At 39.4% G+C, this 13,870-nt stretch overlaps 1 protein-coding gene across 3 annotated transcripts in view; it reads left to right on the top strand.

Moving 5' to 3' along the window:
• The window catches only part of pde4ba (phosphodiesterase 4B, cAMP-specific a), a 466,474-nt gene that overhangs the window by 428,692 nt on the left and 23,912 nt on the right, over window positions 1-13,870 (top strand). The gene's annotated exons all lie outside the window — the stretch shown is intronic.

Below are 13,870 nucleotides of genomic sequence, written 5' to 3'. Positions count from 1 at the left end.
AAAGGAAGCATGTCTGAGAATTGGGAACATGAAATTAGACAGGGCCTTTGAGGAATTTACAGCAATTAGAACGAGTTAAAGCAGAGAATTGAAAGTGCCAAAGGGAGCCATGAAATGTCACTGACAAATCAGATTTCAGGAAATCCCAAGGCTTTTTATACATACATTAAAAGCAAGACAATAATTAGAGAAGGTAAGATCGCTCAACAATAAAGGAGGGAGTTTGTTCTTGGAGTCAGAGGCTTTTGAGGGGGGGCGTAAACAAGTACTTTGTATCTATATTTGCCAAGAGGAAAGGCATGGAGCATGGTAAGATCATTGTGGGTTATATGAATATGCTATGACAATTTGAGGTCAAGAATGACGTTTTGAGTGTATTGAAAAGCATTAGGATGCATAGATCCCCAGGTTATTGAGTGAAGCATAAGAGGAGATGGTCTTGACAAAATCTTTATATCCTATTGAATCACTTGTGAGACCCCATTGGACTGGAAAGTAGCCAATGTTGTTTCTTTGTTAAAGAAGGGAGTTGAGAAAATCCAGGAAATTACAGGTTGCACGTCAACGGTAGGAAAGTTATTGGAGAGGATTCTTCGGGACGAGATTTACACATCTAGAAGAGAGTAAAATAATTAAGGACAGCAAAAAGGACAATACCTGCAGCATTTTAGTTCAGCAAAATTTTATCGATATTCTATGAAAAGTCACAAACCTGAAACATCAACTTTGCTGATGTTGGTGAGGCCACAGTTAGAATATTCTGTTTAGTTTTGGTCACCATGTTATAGGAACGATGTTGTCAAGCTGGAAAAGGTGCAGAGAAGATTTACGAGGATGTTGCCAGGACTCGAGGGCCTGGGCAATAGGGGAGAGGTTGAGCAGGCTAGTACTCTCTTCCTTGGAGCACAGGAGGATGAGGGGTGATCTAGTAGAGACGTACAAAATCATGCGAGTAACAGATCGGATAAACGTTCAGTCTTTTGGCCAGAGTTGGGGAATCGAGAACCAGATGACATAGATTTAAGGTGGGGGGAAAGATTTAATAGGAACCTGAGGGGTAACCTTTTTACACAAAGGGTATAAAAATTCCACAAAGATTAAACCATCTGCATGAACACATTATCTAAACAATTAATTTAAGTGGTACAGAATTTTGTCGTTTATTTTTGTCATTCAATTACATCTACTGTAAGCCTATCAACCAACATCAAATGTTTCCTCAGGCAATTTTTCTTTTGCATAATCATAAACAAGTTGGCTCTTCCTGCAGATCGCACCATGGTTTTCCAGTGATTTGTGGAAATATATATCTTATCCATAAGAATCATGATTGTAGCTTCTGCAGCATGTTGGTGTGTTTTTGATCTGATTCTTTATTGCTATACTCACTTCTGTGTTAAATTTCCAATGCTGCCTTGATGTTGTGAATTGCGTGGACTTCTAGTTAAGGGCAAGGTTTCTTGCTGATAATCTTGATAGCCATTATATTTTCCATCTTGGTTCAATTGCAGTCGCAATTCCTTTTCTGTCTGAAGCAGTAATATGAGTTCCGTTTGTCATTTGGAGCTTGTGATAAACGAAAGGGAAGCCACACACATGAAAATCCAGGTCATGAATGTGAGTAATTGTGTTAAACCAAGAGGCAGGTTAGGTGTCATAGTCTGTGAGATCCCCATCCAACCTTTCTTTTGATACTGTGTACACATATTATAGATAAACAGAATTTACTTTATTTGCCAGGACATTTACACTATTATTATAAACTTCAGAAAAAAAATCTGAAGTATGGTAACAAATCTTTACCGTATTTGAAAATTGGTAAGATACTTAAACAAGAATAATTTAGCCCAGACAACTCAAAGACTCATAGTCACACAGCATGCAAACAAGCCCTTTGGCCCAACTTGCCCACACCGACCAACATGTCCCATCCACATTAGTCCCACCTGCCTGCAAATTGGTAAGATACTTAAACAAGAGTAATTAAGCCCAGCCAACTCAAAGAGTCATAGTCATACAGCGTGGAAACAGGCCCATTGGCCCAACATGCCCACACCGACCAACATGTCCCATCCACAGTAGTCCCACCTGCCTGCATTGGCCCATATCCTCCAAACCCATCCTATCCATGTACCTGTCTAATTGTTTCTCAAATGTTGCAATAGACCCTGTCTCAACTTGGTCAGTTATTGACTGCTTGAAAATTAAAGACTTTGTTCATTCTGGATGTTATTGGTCTGGTCCAAATATATAGGTTTCTTAGAACAGAAATTAAAAGTAAATTATTTTTCAGAATATTAACACATTGTTAAAATTGACCTATCCTGGTTGATCCATTAAATAAATCTTTATGTGTACTATTGAAGCGCCTAATGATTTCTTAAATAATTCCAAAGCTTCTGCCTCCTCAACCTGGAAACTTATTCAGTCTATCCATGTTCTCCAGGGATGCTGCTTGACCCGCTAAGTTACTCCAGTACTTTGAGTCTTTATTTATTCAGTCTGTTGAATTTCCTGATATCTTCCTTGATATATTCTAGCATTAAAGTGTCGGTTTAAAAACATGAGTCCCCAAATTTATGCTGTCGTTAATGTGTAATGTAACTGGACAGCACGCAAAACTAAGCTTTAAAGTTTTTCCGTCAAAATAATAAACCAATACCAACACCATCTGTTATATCTTGGATGTGGTGTTAAACTGGGGCCTCAAATACTTTCAGGGCCACTTCACAGAGCTAATCACAAGGAAATAAGGAAGCAGTGAATGCATGCACTGGCTAACAATTATCCTATTGAAAAAACAATATCTAATTACCATCATATTGCTGTTTACTTCAACCTGTGCATAAATGTGATGCTTTATTGGGTATAATGCAATAGCAACTATACTTCAGTTACAGTAGGATACTCTGAATGGGTCACAAAAGATGCTCTTTCAAAACTGTGCTTTTTTATTTCTAGTTTCATTTGTTTTCGTTTGGTTTAAACTAAATTCCCACATTAAATTAGTTTAAATCCTTAATAACCTTGTATATCTTTTATGACATCAACTTGGTTGCCTGCTTACCTGGCTGCAAGCCGAGTTACTTCTATTTTTCTGCACGTTCAATAGCAGAAGCCCAGGATCAATCACGTTGCTCTTCTCTGTACTTTTTCCAACATTTCAGCATTGTTTTCTCTCGGTGGCCAGAGCCCTTCAAAGGCATTTTCTTGCTCGACCTCTGTAGTGAGTGGTGCAATTAGGCAGACCGTGCTGTCAAGTTATTTCCATTACATTGATAGATGCAGTTATTTGCATCTCACAAAGTCTCCAAATATCCTTCACATAAGCGTAAATAAAATGTCAGTATGTCAAATGAGTTAAGACAGCCACACAAGAATGCTGTTGAAATTGGTGCAGATGATGTTAGAAATGGGCATGGTGTCTTAATAGGCTCAATGTGTTCAAATACTGTAAGGGAGCAATCATAGTGTCAGTAGGAAGCAGATTATACAGCAGGAGTCCGAGAAAGTAATGATTGAAGTTTATAGTATATAGCTCCCCCTACGGCCTAGTTAGCTTCAGCTGATCAGATAATTTAACAATGTGGGTTGTAGTCCAGTACAATCGTAGTCTGCATGCATCAACTTAAATTGGATAATACTGTTACCTAAATTGGATATTGCTGCTGAATTGAATTGTTGTTGTTGGTGCTTTATGATCATGGTTAAAATTACTTTTTGCTTCATATTTTGCACATTATGGAATATTGTAAATATTCAATGAATCACATTCTCATTAAATCCAAGGTTACAACTATTTTTCTTTAATTAGGAAGAAACCCCATATGAATCTTGAAGAATAACCTTATTTAGAAGGCACTTGGTATCTGGAAAATATGGTTATGCATACTTTCCATTTCTCAACTTATTACTTTGTGAGAAATGACGCACTTAAAGGAACTTTGACACGTTGATTTGATTAAGATATTAAATTCTACCCCTAAACTGTCACTTACATATTTTGTTTGAAATTTGTATCTTTCTTTGAATTTAATGTAAATTATGTTGAAATGACTTTTGATCATAATTCTAGTCTGCTTTCGTTCTATTGCAATTAGCCTTTGATCTCCATTTTAATTATAATCCTGGAACATAACTTCACAAAATGTGTAGTGAACTAAACCACAACTGTTCAATCTATTAACAAATTGTATCATATTCTATTATTATAGAATACCATGGCCATAGTATGAATCCAGGAAAGAACAGTTAATTATTTGGCAGTCCTGCAAGTAGTACTGATTAATTAAAGTAAAACATGCCCACTTGTGCCATATTTCAGCAAAGATCTTTAGATAATTAAATGACTTGCAGCCCACTCCCCCCTTTAGAGCTGTTGATAGTGCATCTGGGGGTGCCGCACGATTGGCAGCCCCGCCAACAGTCTGTCTGTTTTTTTTTTTCGTCTATTTTTAAAAATTTTTAGTGTGTGGTAAAAGTTTGTGTAAATGTTCTCCGGTTTGCTTTATGTGGGGGGGAGGAGGTCGGGGGAAACTCTTTTTCAGTTTCTCACCTTGCTGGAGATGCGATTGTTTTCCGGATCGCATCTCCAGCCGATCTGCGGCCTACCATCGAAGGAGTTGGAGGCCTCTTCTGATTGACTTGAGCCCCACCACAGGGCGTGGACTTAACATCGATGCTGATCCCTTGCCTGGGATCTCTCCAACCGCAGCCTGTGGACACCATCAAGAGCTCACAGTGTCGGGAGAGGCTAGTTTGAAGCCCCAACGACGCTGAGGTTCGACCAGCCCCGACCCGGGGTCTGATCGCAGATGCGGGGGAGCTGACATCCCCCCGATGCAGGAGCTGATCACCCCGATGCGGAAGGCCCAAATGCTGCTGGCCTTAAGGAGACTATATATCCCTTGGTGAGCAGAAAAATATATAAATATCATCGCATAGTCTACATGAGAACAGCATTTTGGAATTTACTGATCTACCACAAAAGGTACCACAAATGGTTCAAGTCCCCTCAGGATTCAAGTGTTCAACTTATATTTGCTGAAATATTACCCAAGGAAATGTTAGCACATTTTGAAGTTGAGAGGTTTAACAAAAATAAGATTCCTATTAATGTCTTCCTACATTCTGGACCCAAGCAAGATGTGGGTATTTGATTTACAATTGCTCGAGATGATTTTTATTATCTCAGACAATAAATCACAAAGCCATTCATACAGTTATTAGATTGGTCCAGTCTAAGAGCTAAACCAGTTACTGTAATTTTCTTGATACATTTATCACAGTCAAAAAAAAGACTTATGACTAAAACGATTAGAGTTGTGTCTATTAGTCTTTCTAAGGGAGGACAAATAAATGAATGGTTCAATGGCAGAGCTGGTAGAGCTTTACAACTCGAGTAACCTCAGATGCTGTCTGCGTAGAGTCTACACATTCTCCCTGTGACCGTATGGTCTCCCTAGGAGCTCCACTTTACTTCCACATCTCAAAAAGTATGGTTGGTAGGTTAATTGACTACTGTTAGTTGCCCTTAAGTAAAACCCAAACTTCCGAGGTAACTCAGTGGGTCAGGCAGCATCCTGGAGGGTTGGATGGTTGGTTCAGACCATCCCACCTGAAACTTATTTTCCAGCTTTTGCCCCATCAGCTGCAAGCAGTCTGAAGAAGGGTCCCGAAACATCGCCTATCCATTCGCTGCACTGATGATGCCTGACCCGCTGAGTGGTTCCAGCACTTTGTGTGTTGCTCAAGATTCAAGCATCTACTTGCAGTTCCTTGCATCTCTGTAAATTGCCTTTAGTTGTGAAGGTGATTGGTAGAATCTGGAAGAGAGTTGATGGGAATGTGGAGAGAATAAAATTAGCTGAGTGCTTGGCTGTCACCCGAAGTGCGTATTTCCAGGTTGTATCTAGCTGTGACTATGACTATAAATATCTGGAGCAAAAACGGGAATGCCAAAATAAACTCATCAGATCAATCTCTGAGCCCCTCAAATTCTGCCACCATGACAACCGTGTAAGTGTAGAGGAAACAGAGTAAGTGAAACAGTGCTGGAAAAATCAATCATCGTTAATGTGTTATAAAACAATATCATTATTATACAGTTAAAATGGAGTCGTAGAAGTTTAATAGAAATAAAAGGTTGTTTTCAGGTTTGAATCCTGTGAATTAGGGATCGATGCTGTTTATAGTTTATATCAACAATTTGGATTAGAATGTACGAGGCATGATTAGTAAATTTGCAGATGACACTAAAGTGGCTGGTACTGTAGACAGTGAAAATGGTTATCAAAAATCACAGCAGGATCAAGAATCGATGGGCTGAATAATGACTAATGGAGTTTAACGCAGATAAATGTGAGGTGTTTGGGAGTCAAACCAGGATGGTGGTTACATGGAATGAACTGCCAGAGGAGGTAGTTGAGGCAGGTAATATCACAACTTGGTCAGCATGAACAAGTGAGGCCGAAGGGCCTGTTTCCATATTGTTTGACTCCATGACTCTATACATTGCAAAATGTCTATCTTCTGTGGGGAAAACCCTGTTTTCAAAACCCTCTGCTTCGCCGCATTAGAACACCTAAATGACAGGCAGCTGCGGACCCACAGCGTAAGAACAGGTTGTGTCAAATGGGTATCACTTAGTTAACAAGAATGATGATTTTAAAATATCCTGTCATGAACTTCACAACTTTAAGAAGTTTGCTAAATATTCTTGGGGAAATATTCTGTTGCACTAATTCAAAGAAAAGTCAAGAACTTTTCTTGACTTCAGGGCAGAGTTCAGGGCAGAGTTCAGGGTCATATAGTATAGAGCCCATGCGACATAAACTGATTATCAAGTAATTATCATTTGTCATTTGTGTGACCTTTGTGTGAGCAGGCATTTCTGCTACAACACGTGTTTCCATGACACAAATTGGATGTAACATGGATGGTAAATTGGAAAACAATTTTTGCATTATGCGGATTTAATTAGTTATAATGTGATTTTGATTGAGAATCACTTGGATATCAACAGGCAAAACAAAAAAAGTTGCCTTGAATTTAAACAGTATAGGGGAAAGTACTTGTTTCAAGGTAATTTCCCTGAGGTAATCAGACCAGTTGTCTTTTAAGAACACACATGCTACTTTAACAGCAAGTGGCCATAGAAATTGCCAAGCAATTTCTATGGCCACTTGCTGTTAAATCTGAATTCTGTAAAGGCCCCAACTGCGCAGGCGCAGCTGAGGACCCGCCGGGTGCCCTTTGCGATGTGCAATAAAGACGTGCACGTGAACTCTTCCCCCATCTGCGCATGCGCGGGTGAGGGCACTGTTTTAAGTTGGTTTTTTTTTAACCTTAATAACTTTAAAAATATACCATCGATCTGAACAAAACTTGTTTCATTTACAGCACAAGATAATGGTGAGTAAGGTGGGCCAAAAATCATAGCACTATCGTGTACCATTTTTGCGCAAATAGAACACAAACCTGCAGTTAACAAGATGAGAGTTTTAGTATTCTACTAGACCAAGTGCAGTCTTCGACCCCAATGCACCCGTTCCCTACTGCGGGAATGGGTGCATTTGTGGAGTTTTCTACCTTTGAGTGCTGTGGGTGCTCAAGGCTGAGTTTGATAAATATTTGGGCTCTGAGGAAATTAACACATTGTGACCAGGCACAGAAGTAGATTTAAAACACCTGACCAGCCATGGGCTTGATGCTAAGGCCTAAACTACATCTCGTTTCATATTTCCAGTTTTCTAATGTTACCTAACAATTGGTACCTGTGCTGCATAGACTTAGCGTGTCCCAGGTTTGATTGTGAGGTCTGCACAGACTTAATCTCACTCTAGTTGTCAGTAAACATTTGATTTCTAGGGCTGTCACAGATAAGTACGCATCTGATGAGTTGCCTGTCCTTGGGAATTACATGTGTTGTTCCACAAGAAATGACGTTTGGACTGTAATTGTTATACCTAGTCTACTTGGACCTGCTGCTGGATCCCTGATATTTCCCTAGCAGTATCTTGTCAAAGGTTAGCGAATGCATTAATTGCCAGAAAACTAAGGTGGCTGCAAATATAAATGTATAGCATCGCTTAATTTAAGAAAGGATGAAGGGGTTTACATTTTTGTTTTAAAAAGAAAGATAGTGGCAGAGGTTCCCGAACATCATGAGTTTCCAGCTCTCTGCTTTCCCCCATATCAGTTGTGTTCCTGTCAATGATTTAAACGAACAGTTGAGGAGCGGGGAGAGAAAAATATTTTAAAAGATTTAAAAAGGGATAATCGGAAATTGAGGGGCAGCTTTTTCACACAGAGGGTGGTGGGTATGTGGAATGATCTGCCAGAAGAGGAGGGTGAGAAAGGTACAATAACAACACGTAAAAGACATTTGGACAGGTACATGGATAGGAAAGGTTCAACCGGAGAGGGGGAACTAGGGCCTGTGGTCATGATGTATGACTTTATAACTGTGACTTACAGAATTATAAAACCCTGAATATTAGCACTTCATAGTAATTTTCAATCAAAACTCACAGCTTGTCACGTTCTTTGCCAAAAGTGAGTGAACCCTGTTACTCAATGAGATGAAAAAGCTCCTCGCTAAATTGGAAAGGGTTCAGAAGAGATTTACCAGGATTTTACCTGGGTTTGGGGGGGTTGATTTATAGAGAGAGGTTGGGAGGGCTGAGACTTTTTTCTTTGAAGCGTAGGAGGCTGAGGGTTACAAGTTATTGAGAGGTACAAGACCACGAGGAGCACGGGTAAAGTAAATGTCTTTTACCCAGAGTAGCATATTCTAAAACTTGAAAGCATTGGTTTAAGGTAAAAAGGGAGAGATTTAAGAAGGACCTCAGGGACAATCTTTTCACTCAGGGGATGGTCCATATCTAGAATGAGCTGCCAGAGGAAGTGGATACAATTATGATGTTTAAAAGATGTTTGAACGGATATATGGATAGGAAAGGTCTAGAGAGTTTGGGCCAAATACAGGTAAATGGGACTAGCCTGGTATGCCAACATGGTCAGCATGGCAAGGCAGGCTGAAGGACTTGCATTAGCTCTACGACTTTAATACGGGTGTACCACCAGAGTGCAATTATTGAGGCATGTCACCCTGCTCTTCTTCGACACTGGATTATGGATGTCCTTTTAACGCAAGTGGGAGCCTCAGATGAAAGTAGTGAGAGATTGAAGATGTCCACGCCAGCCAGTTGGTCCGCGCATGTTTTTGTGAACATAGCCAGGTACACCATCAGAGCAAGATGCTTTCCGAGGGTTCACCCCCGTGAATGATCTTCTGGTGTCAGCCTCAGAGACAGGGATCACAGGGTCATCAGGGACTGTGGGGACCTGTGAAGGTACATCATTGTTGTCACATTGTCAGCTAGCATTGAACGTATCGAGCTGTTACTTAAACTACTTGGTTTTATCTGGTAGGACATGATGGCTTCCAGGGTCTGCCACTGTGGCTAAATGGTCAGTTTAGTCCATAAGTGCCCCTTTGATTCTTGATGGCCTTCTAGAGGTCATACCTGGACTTCTGAGTAATGAATACTGGCTGAATACTGGCTGTATGAGTCCAGATCGCCTGACCTGATCACCACAGATCAGATCCTCACTAGATTGTAGGTATAGATTTCAGTACAGATAAAGAATGCTGTTCGTATTGGTTCTTAAATAATTCAGGAGAAATAGGATTTGTTATGGCCAGTTCTACGAATGTAACAAATGTTGTTGTTCATCTCTTGTGGAATATCTTATCAGAGGTGAATTTTATACGCTGCTCCACTGTGATAACATTTGAAGGATTAGGAAATAAGTGCTGGGGAAGCTGAACATTACACTGGTATTCAAGGAGAATTTCCTGAACAGCATTAAGGTATTCAAAATATGTGCAACATTTCTCTAATCTCAGTTAGTGCACTCTTCAATTGCTTTATTGTTTGAAGTTGTGCGAACGAGTTTCTACCCTGGATCTTTTGCTTTCCTTTGCTCTTACAATGCAAAAGTAATTACCCCTGTTCTCTCCCTCTCCCCCATCCCAATTTGAACTTCAATGATCAACATTTTTTTGTTTCTTCCCAAAGGAACGTCATATTTTATTAATGTTTTTCTTTCTCTTCACCCGTTAATCCAAACAATGCTCTTTTTCTATTAATCTCTCAAATGTAGAAAATCTGGGTTTTATTGGCTGAAAATGTGCTTTAAAGATTTTATGTTGCCCCATATTAAAAAGAATTCGAGCTTTGATAATTGACCTAATCATTTGTGTGATCCAGGTCACGTTTGACATATTTTACTTGCCAAATGTTGGATGGGAACTGCCAAACAGCAACTTTCATTTTATGGTGCCTTTAACCTAGAAAAGCTTCATAGTGCTGAACAATTATGGCTTCAAGATGTCAATTTGTACCATGTCCCTTTCACCTTTCCCCTCTGTTTACTGACCAGCAGTAATTTCCAGTAAAGCAGTACCTCAGTATTAAAGTTTTCATATTTGTTTCCAAATCCGGTTGTTGCCTTGCCCGTGTTCATAATCTCCCCCACTACTATAATTCCCTGAGATGTGGGTACAGTTTCAATTCTGGCTTTCCCAATTTCAAGCTCTCTACGATTGGCAGCTGCGCCTTTTTATCTGTTTCGATATTCATCGAAACTTTCCGTCCTGACTAGACCTTTGGTCATCTATCCCAGTCTCCATATTGGACTTGGTGTTAAAGTTTGTTATTTATATTCATGTTATATAAATTTGAATTTGCTAGATTATGGGCATATTGCACAAACAAATATTTTGAAAATATGACGTAAAAGTGAAATAAGAGAAATTCTATATAGAACCAGCAAAAAGCAAAAGTAAAGAGGAAAGTGACAAAATGCCTCAGTGAAAATGAAATATTCAGAAGTTGCATTATACGGCTTCTGTTCAGATTTTACCAGTATTCCACGTAAGTGTGTAATCTGTTTTCAAGTCCAGCAATTTAAAGCCTCTGTCTCGTGTGTGTTTAACCTTTCTATAAGAAGGAGGAAGAACATCACAGCAATGAAATATTTTTGAAACTAAAATGGCAAGTCTTGGAAATTGAATGAGGTAGCATCAAAGACAGTACTACAAAGAAATTGCCATTGGCCATATACAATTTGTATGTTGTGTGAACCAGCTATTGATTAACCAGCTTTGGTTAACCAACTATTATTTGGTGCCTGTCAAATGGACAGTGTGCTTTTAAGAGAAACAAACCTCTTCTCAGCACTGTAGAGATGGGATAAATGTGCTGGCAATAAAAGACTTAAAAGTTCACGACACTCAGGTGAAGGGAAAATAACACTGCAGCAATTATTCTGGGCTTTTCTGTACTTTGAGAGGGATCCACAGAGGTGAAACAATATAAAGCATTCTTTTCTGCCAATGCATCATCGTAATGCTGAGCTGAATTAGATTACAGCCAAGCATTATCCAGCGATTCCTACTAAAAAAAAATCCAGTCTTTATATGAGGACATGATGGAGCATTTCCGTGTTTCCCTCTGGAATCAAACAGATTGTTGATCTTCTTTGTCTAGGTTCAACGTGAAGAAAGACTGTTCAGCTGCTATATCTTTTGGATCTCTGTTGATGAAGAGGCTGTGTTGCTAAAGAAGAATGCAGTGGTCTCAATATAATCATAATTGTGAGGGGATCATTGAAAAATATAAAACCGTTTATTCATAGATGTGGAGGCTTATTTAGTGCACGTTAGAACAGTGTTTCCCACTTCTGTGAAACATTTAGCTATTGATTCCTACAATGTGGGTTTTGCTGGCATTTATTATTCACCGTGATTGCCCTTAATGGTATTTGAAGGGGTAGGAAAGAATCAACCATGTTGATAGATATTGAATCACATATAGTGCAGCCGTGAGAACGGGAAATTTTGTCACCTGAAGAACATCAATTTATTCAGGACCTTTCTGTTCTGGGCCTCCTCCACTATCAGAGTGAGGCCACAAACAAATTGGATAAAATAGCACCTCAAATTTTACTTAGGCAGCGTGCAGCCCAGTTGCATGAATATTGATTTCTCTCATTTCAAGTAACCCTTGCATTCCCTCTCTCTCCGCACCTCTCCCATCCTCATCCTGCTAGTTCCACTGTTTGCATCCATATATTCCTTCATCCACAACAAACAACGGACCATTGTGGGCTCCACCTTGCCTTGGTCATCGGTGCCAATGCTGATTTGTTCTAAACCTTTTCATGCCTCTAATTTCCATCCCCCTCGTCTCTCAGTCTGAAGAAGGGTCTTGACCCAAAACGTCACCTATTCCTTTCCCCAGAGATGCTGCCTGATGCGCTGAATTACTCCAACAATTTGTGTCTATCTTTAACATGTGGGATTTTAATTACAAACTGATTGTTCCACAACAATAATTATTGATGACAGCATTTTATTCCAGATTTAATGAATTACTAAAATACAAATTCCCCAATTGCAACTGCAGGATTAGAATTTACTTCTCTGGATCAACTGTCGAGGAGTGTGGGTGGCTGTTCAGTAATTTAACCATTTGTAGCCATGCCCATAACTCCTTATTTAAACCTAAATGCAAACAAGCTGGCTTCTGGACAAAAGATCAGTATTGCTCACATTCGCTAATGCAATTTGCATTTGATGCTTCACTGAAGCCCCCGTACAGATGTACTATAATAGAACCTCAACATATGCATGAATATGTGGCAAAATTATCTGGCAGTGTTGCTGAGTATTCTTAAAATGTACCGAGGTAACCGTGACTCTGTTAAACCTCTTCTTCCAAATTGGTCTCCTAAGTCCAAATCATAATCTCAAATATAAATGTTCTAATATATATTTTAGCTGCATTATCAAATGAAGGACTCAAGATGCAATGAAAACAGTCGAATTAGAAATACTTAGCCTTAAGTGAGCTTTCCCAGATGGTTGGGGTAGGGTGGTGACGCTGAATTTATAAAAGAAAGAAAGCAACCAAACAGTCGTCATTCACGATCATTATCAGGTGATCCTTTGCAAAAAAGCAGCACATGGATGCTGCATGTGGGATCTCCTTCACCTTTATTGCAGCGCACAATCAAATAAACTGCTTGCTTCATTGTTTGGGCTAGAAAGCAAAGGAGAGCTGAACACTTAAAGAGATCTCAAGTACATTTGTCACTTTGTATTTCAATGGAAAATTCAGCAAAATTATTGAAGTGAAACTACCATTTTTAAAAAAAATAAGGTGCAATGTGTATGATCATAGGACATTTTGGAGAGGGTAATGAATCCAAATTGATTGATATAATCATTACTGTTGCATCTTGATATGCGTGGCTGACATAGTGGCAAAGACAAGTTATATGATCATGCAAAATAAATTAGAATCTAGGCAACTCCACTGTTCATTGACAATGTAACAAATAGGGGTAGCTCTTAAAGTAATCTAGAATGTGGCATAGTATAGTATGTGGTGGCTATGGAGCTGTTATGTTTAATTACAGCAGTGGTGCCACTTAAACTTGCTCAGGATTCTCTGGGGCTCTGGATCAAGCTGCCCTCCCATGTTTTAATGCCTCGTGAGCAGTGCAGAGAAAGCAAAGTGATGTCACTGCAGCTCAGCTGAAAGCCAATCAGACACACAGTGAATGGTATTTCTATGCAGGCACTGTGCTTCATCGAGGATTTAAAGGGGAACTATTGTGGGGGGGGGGAGCGGGGGAGGGGGGAGTGCAGATTATTGCACCAGAGAATAGACCAGCTTTAAATATTCATCATTTCATAGGTTTCTTTAATACTGAGGCTTTCTCCATTGTCTAACAAATGCAATTTTTCTGTAGATTGTTTAATAAAATCATGCAAAAGATTGAAATTAACATTTAT

The sequence above is a fragment of the Leucoraja erinacea genome, chromosome 10 (assembly GCF_028641065.1).
Source record: "Leucoraja erinacea ecotype New England chromosome 10, Leri_hhj_1, whole genome shotgun sequence".
Lineage (NCBI taxonomy): Eukaryota > Metazoa > Chordata > Chondrichthyes > Rajiformes > Rajidae > Leucoraja > Leucoraja erinaceus.
Note: the sequence above shows the minus strand (reverse complement) of the source record. Positions and strands in the feature narration are given on the sequence as shown.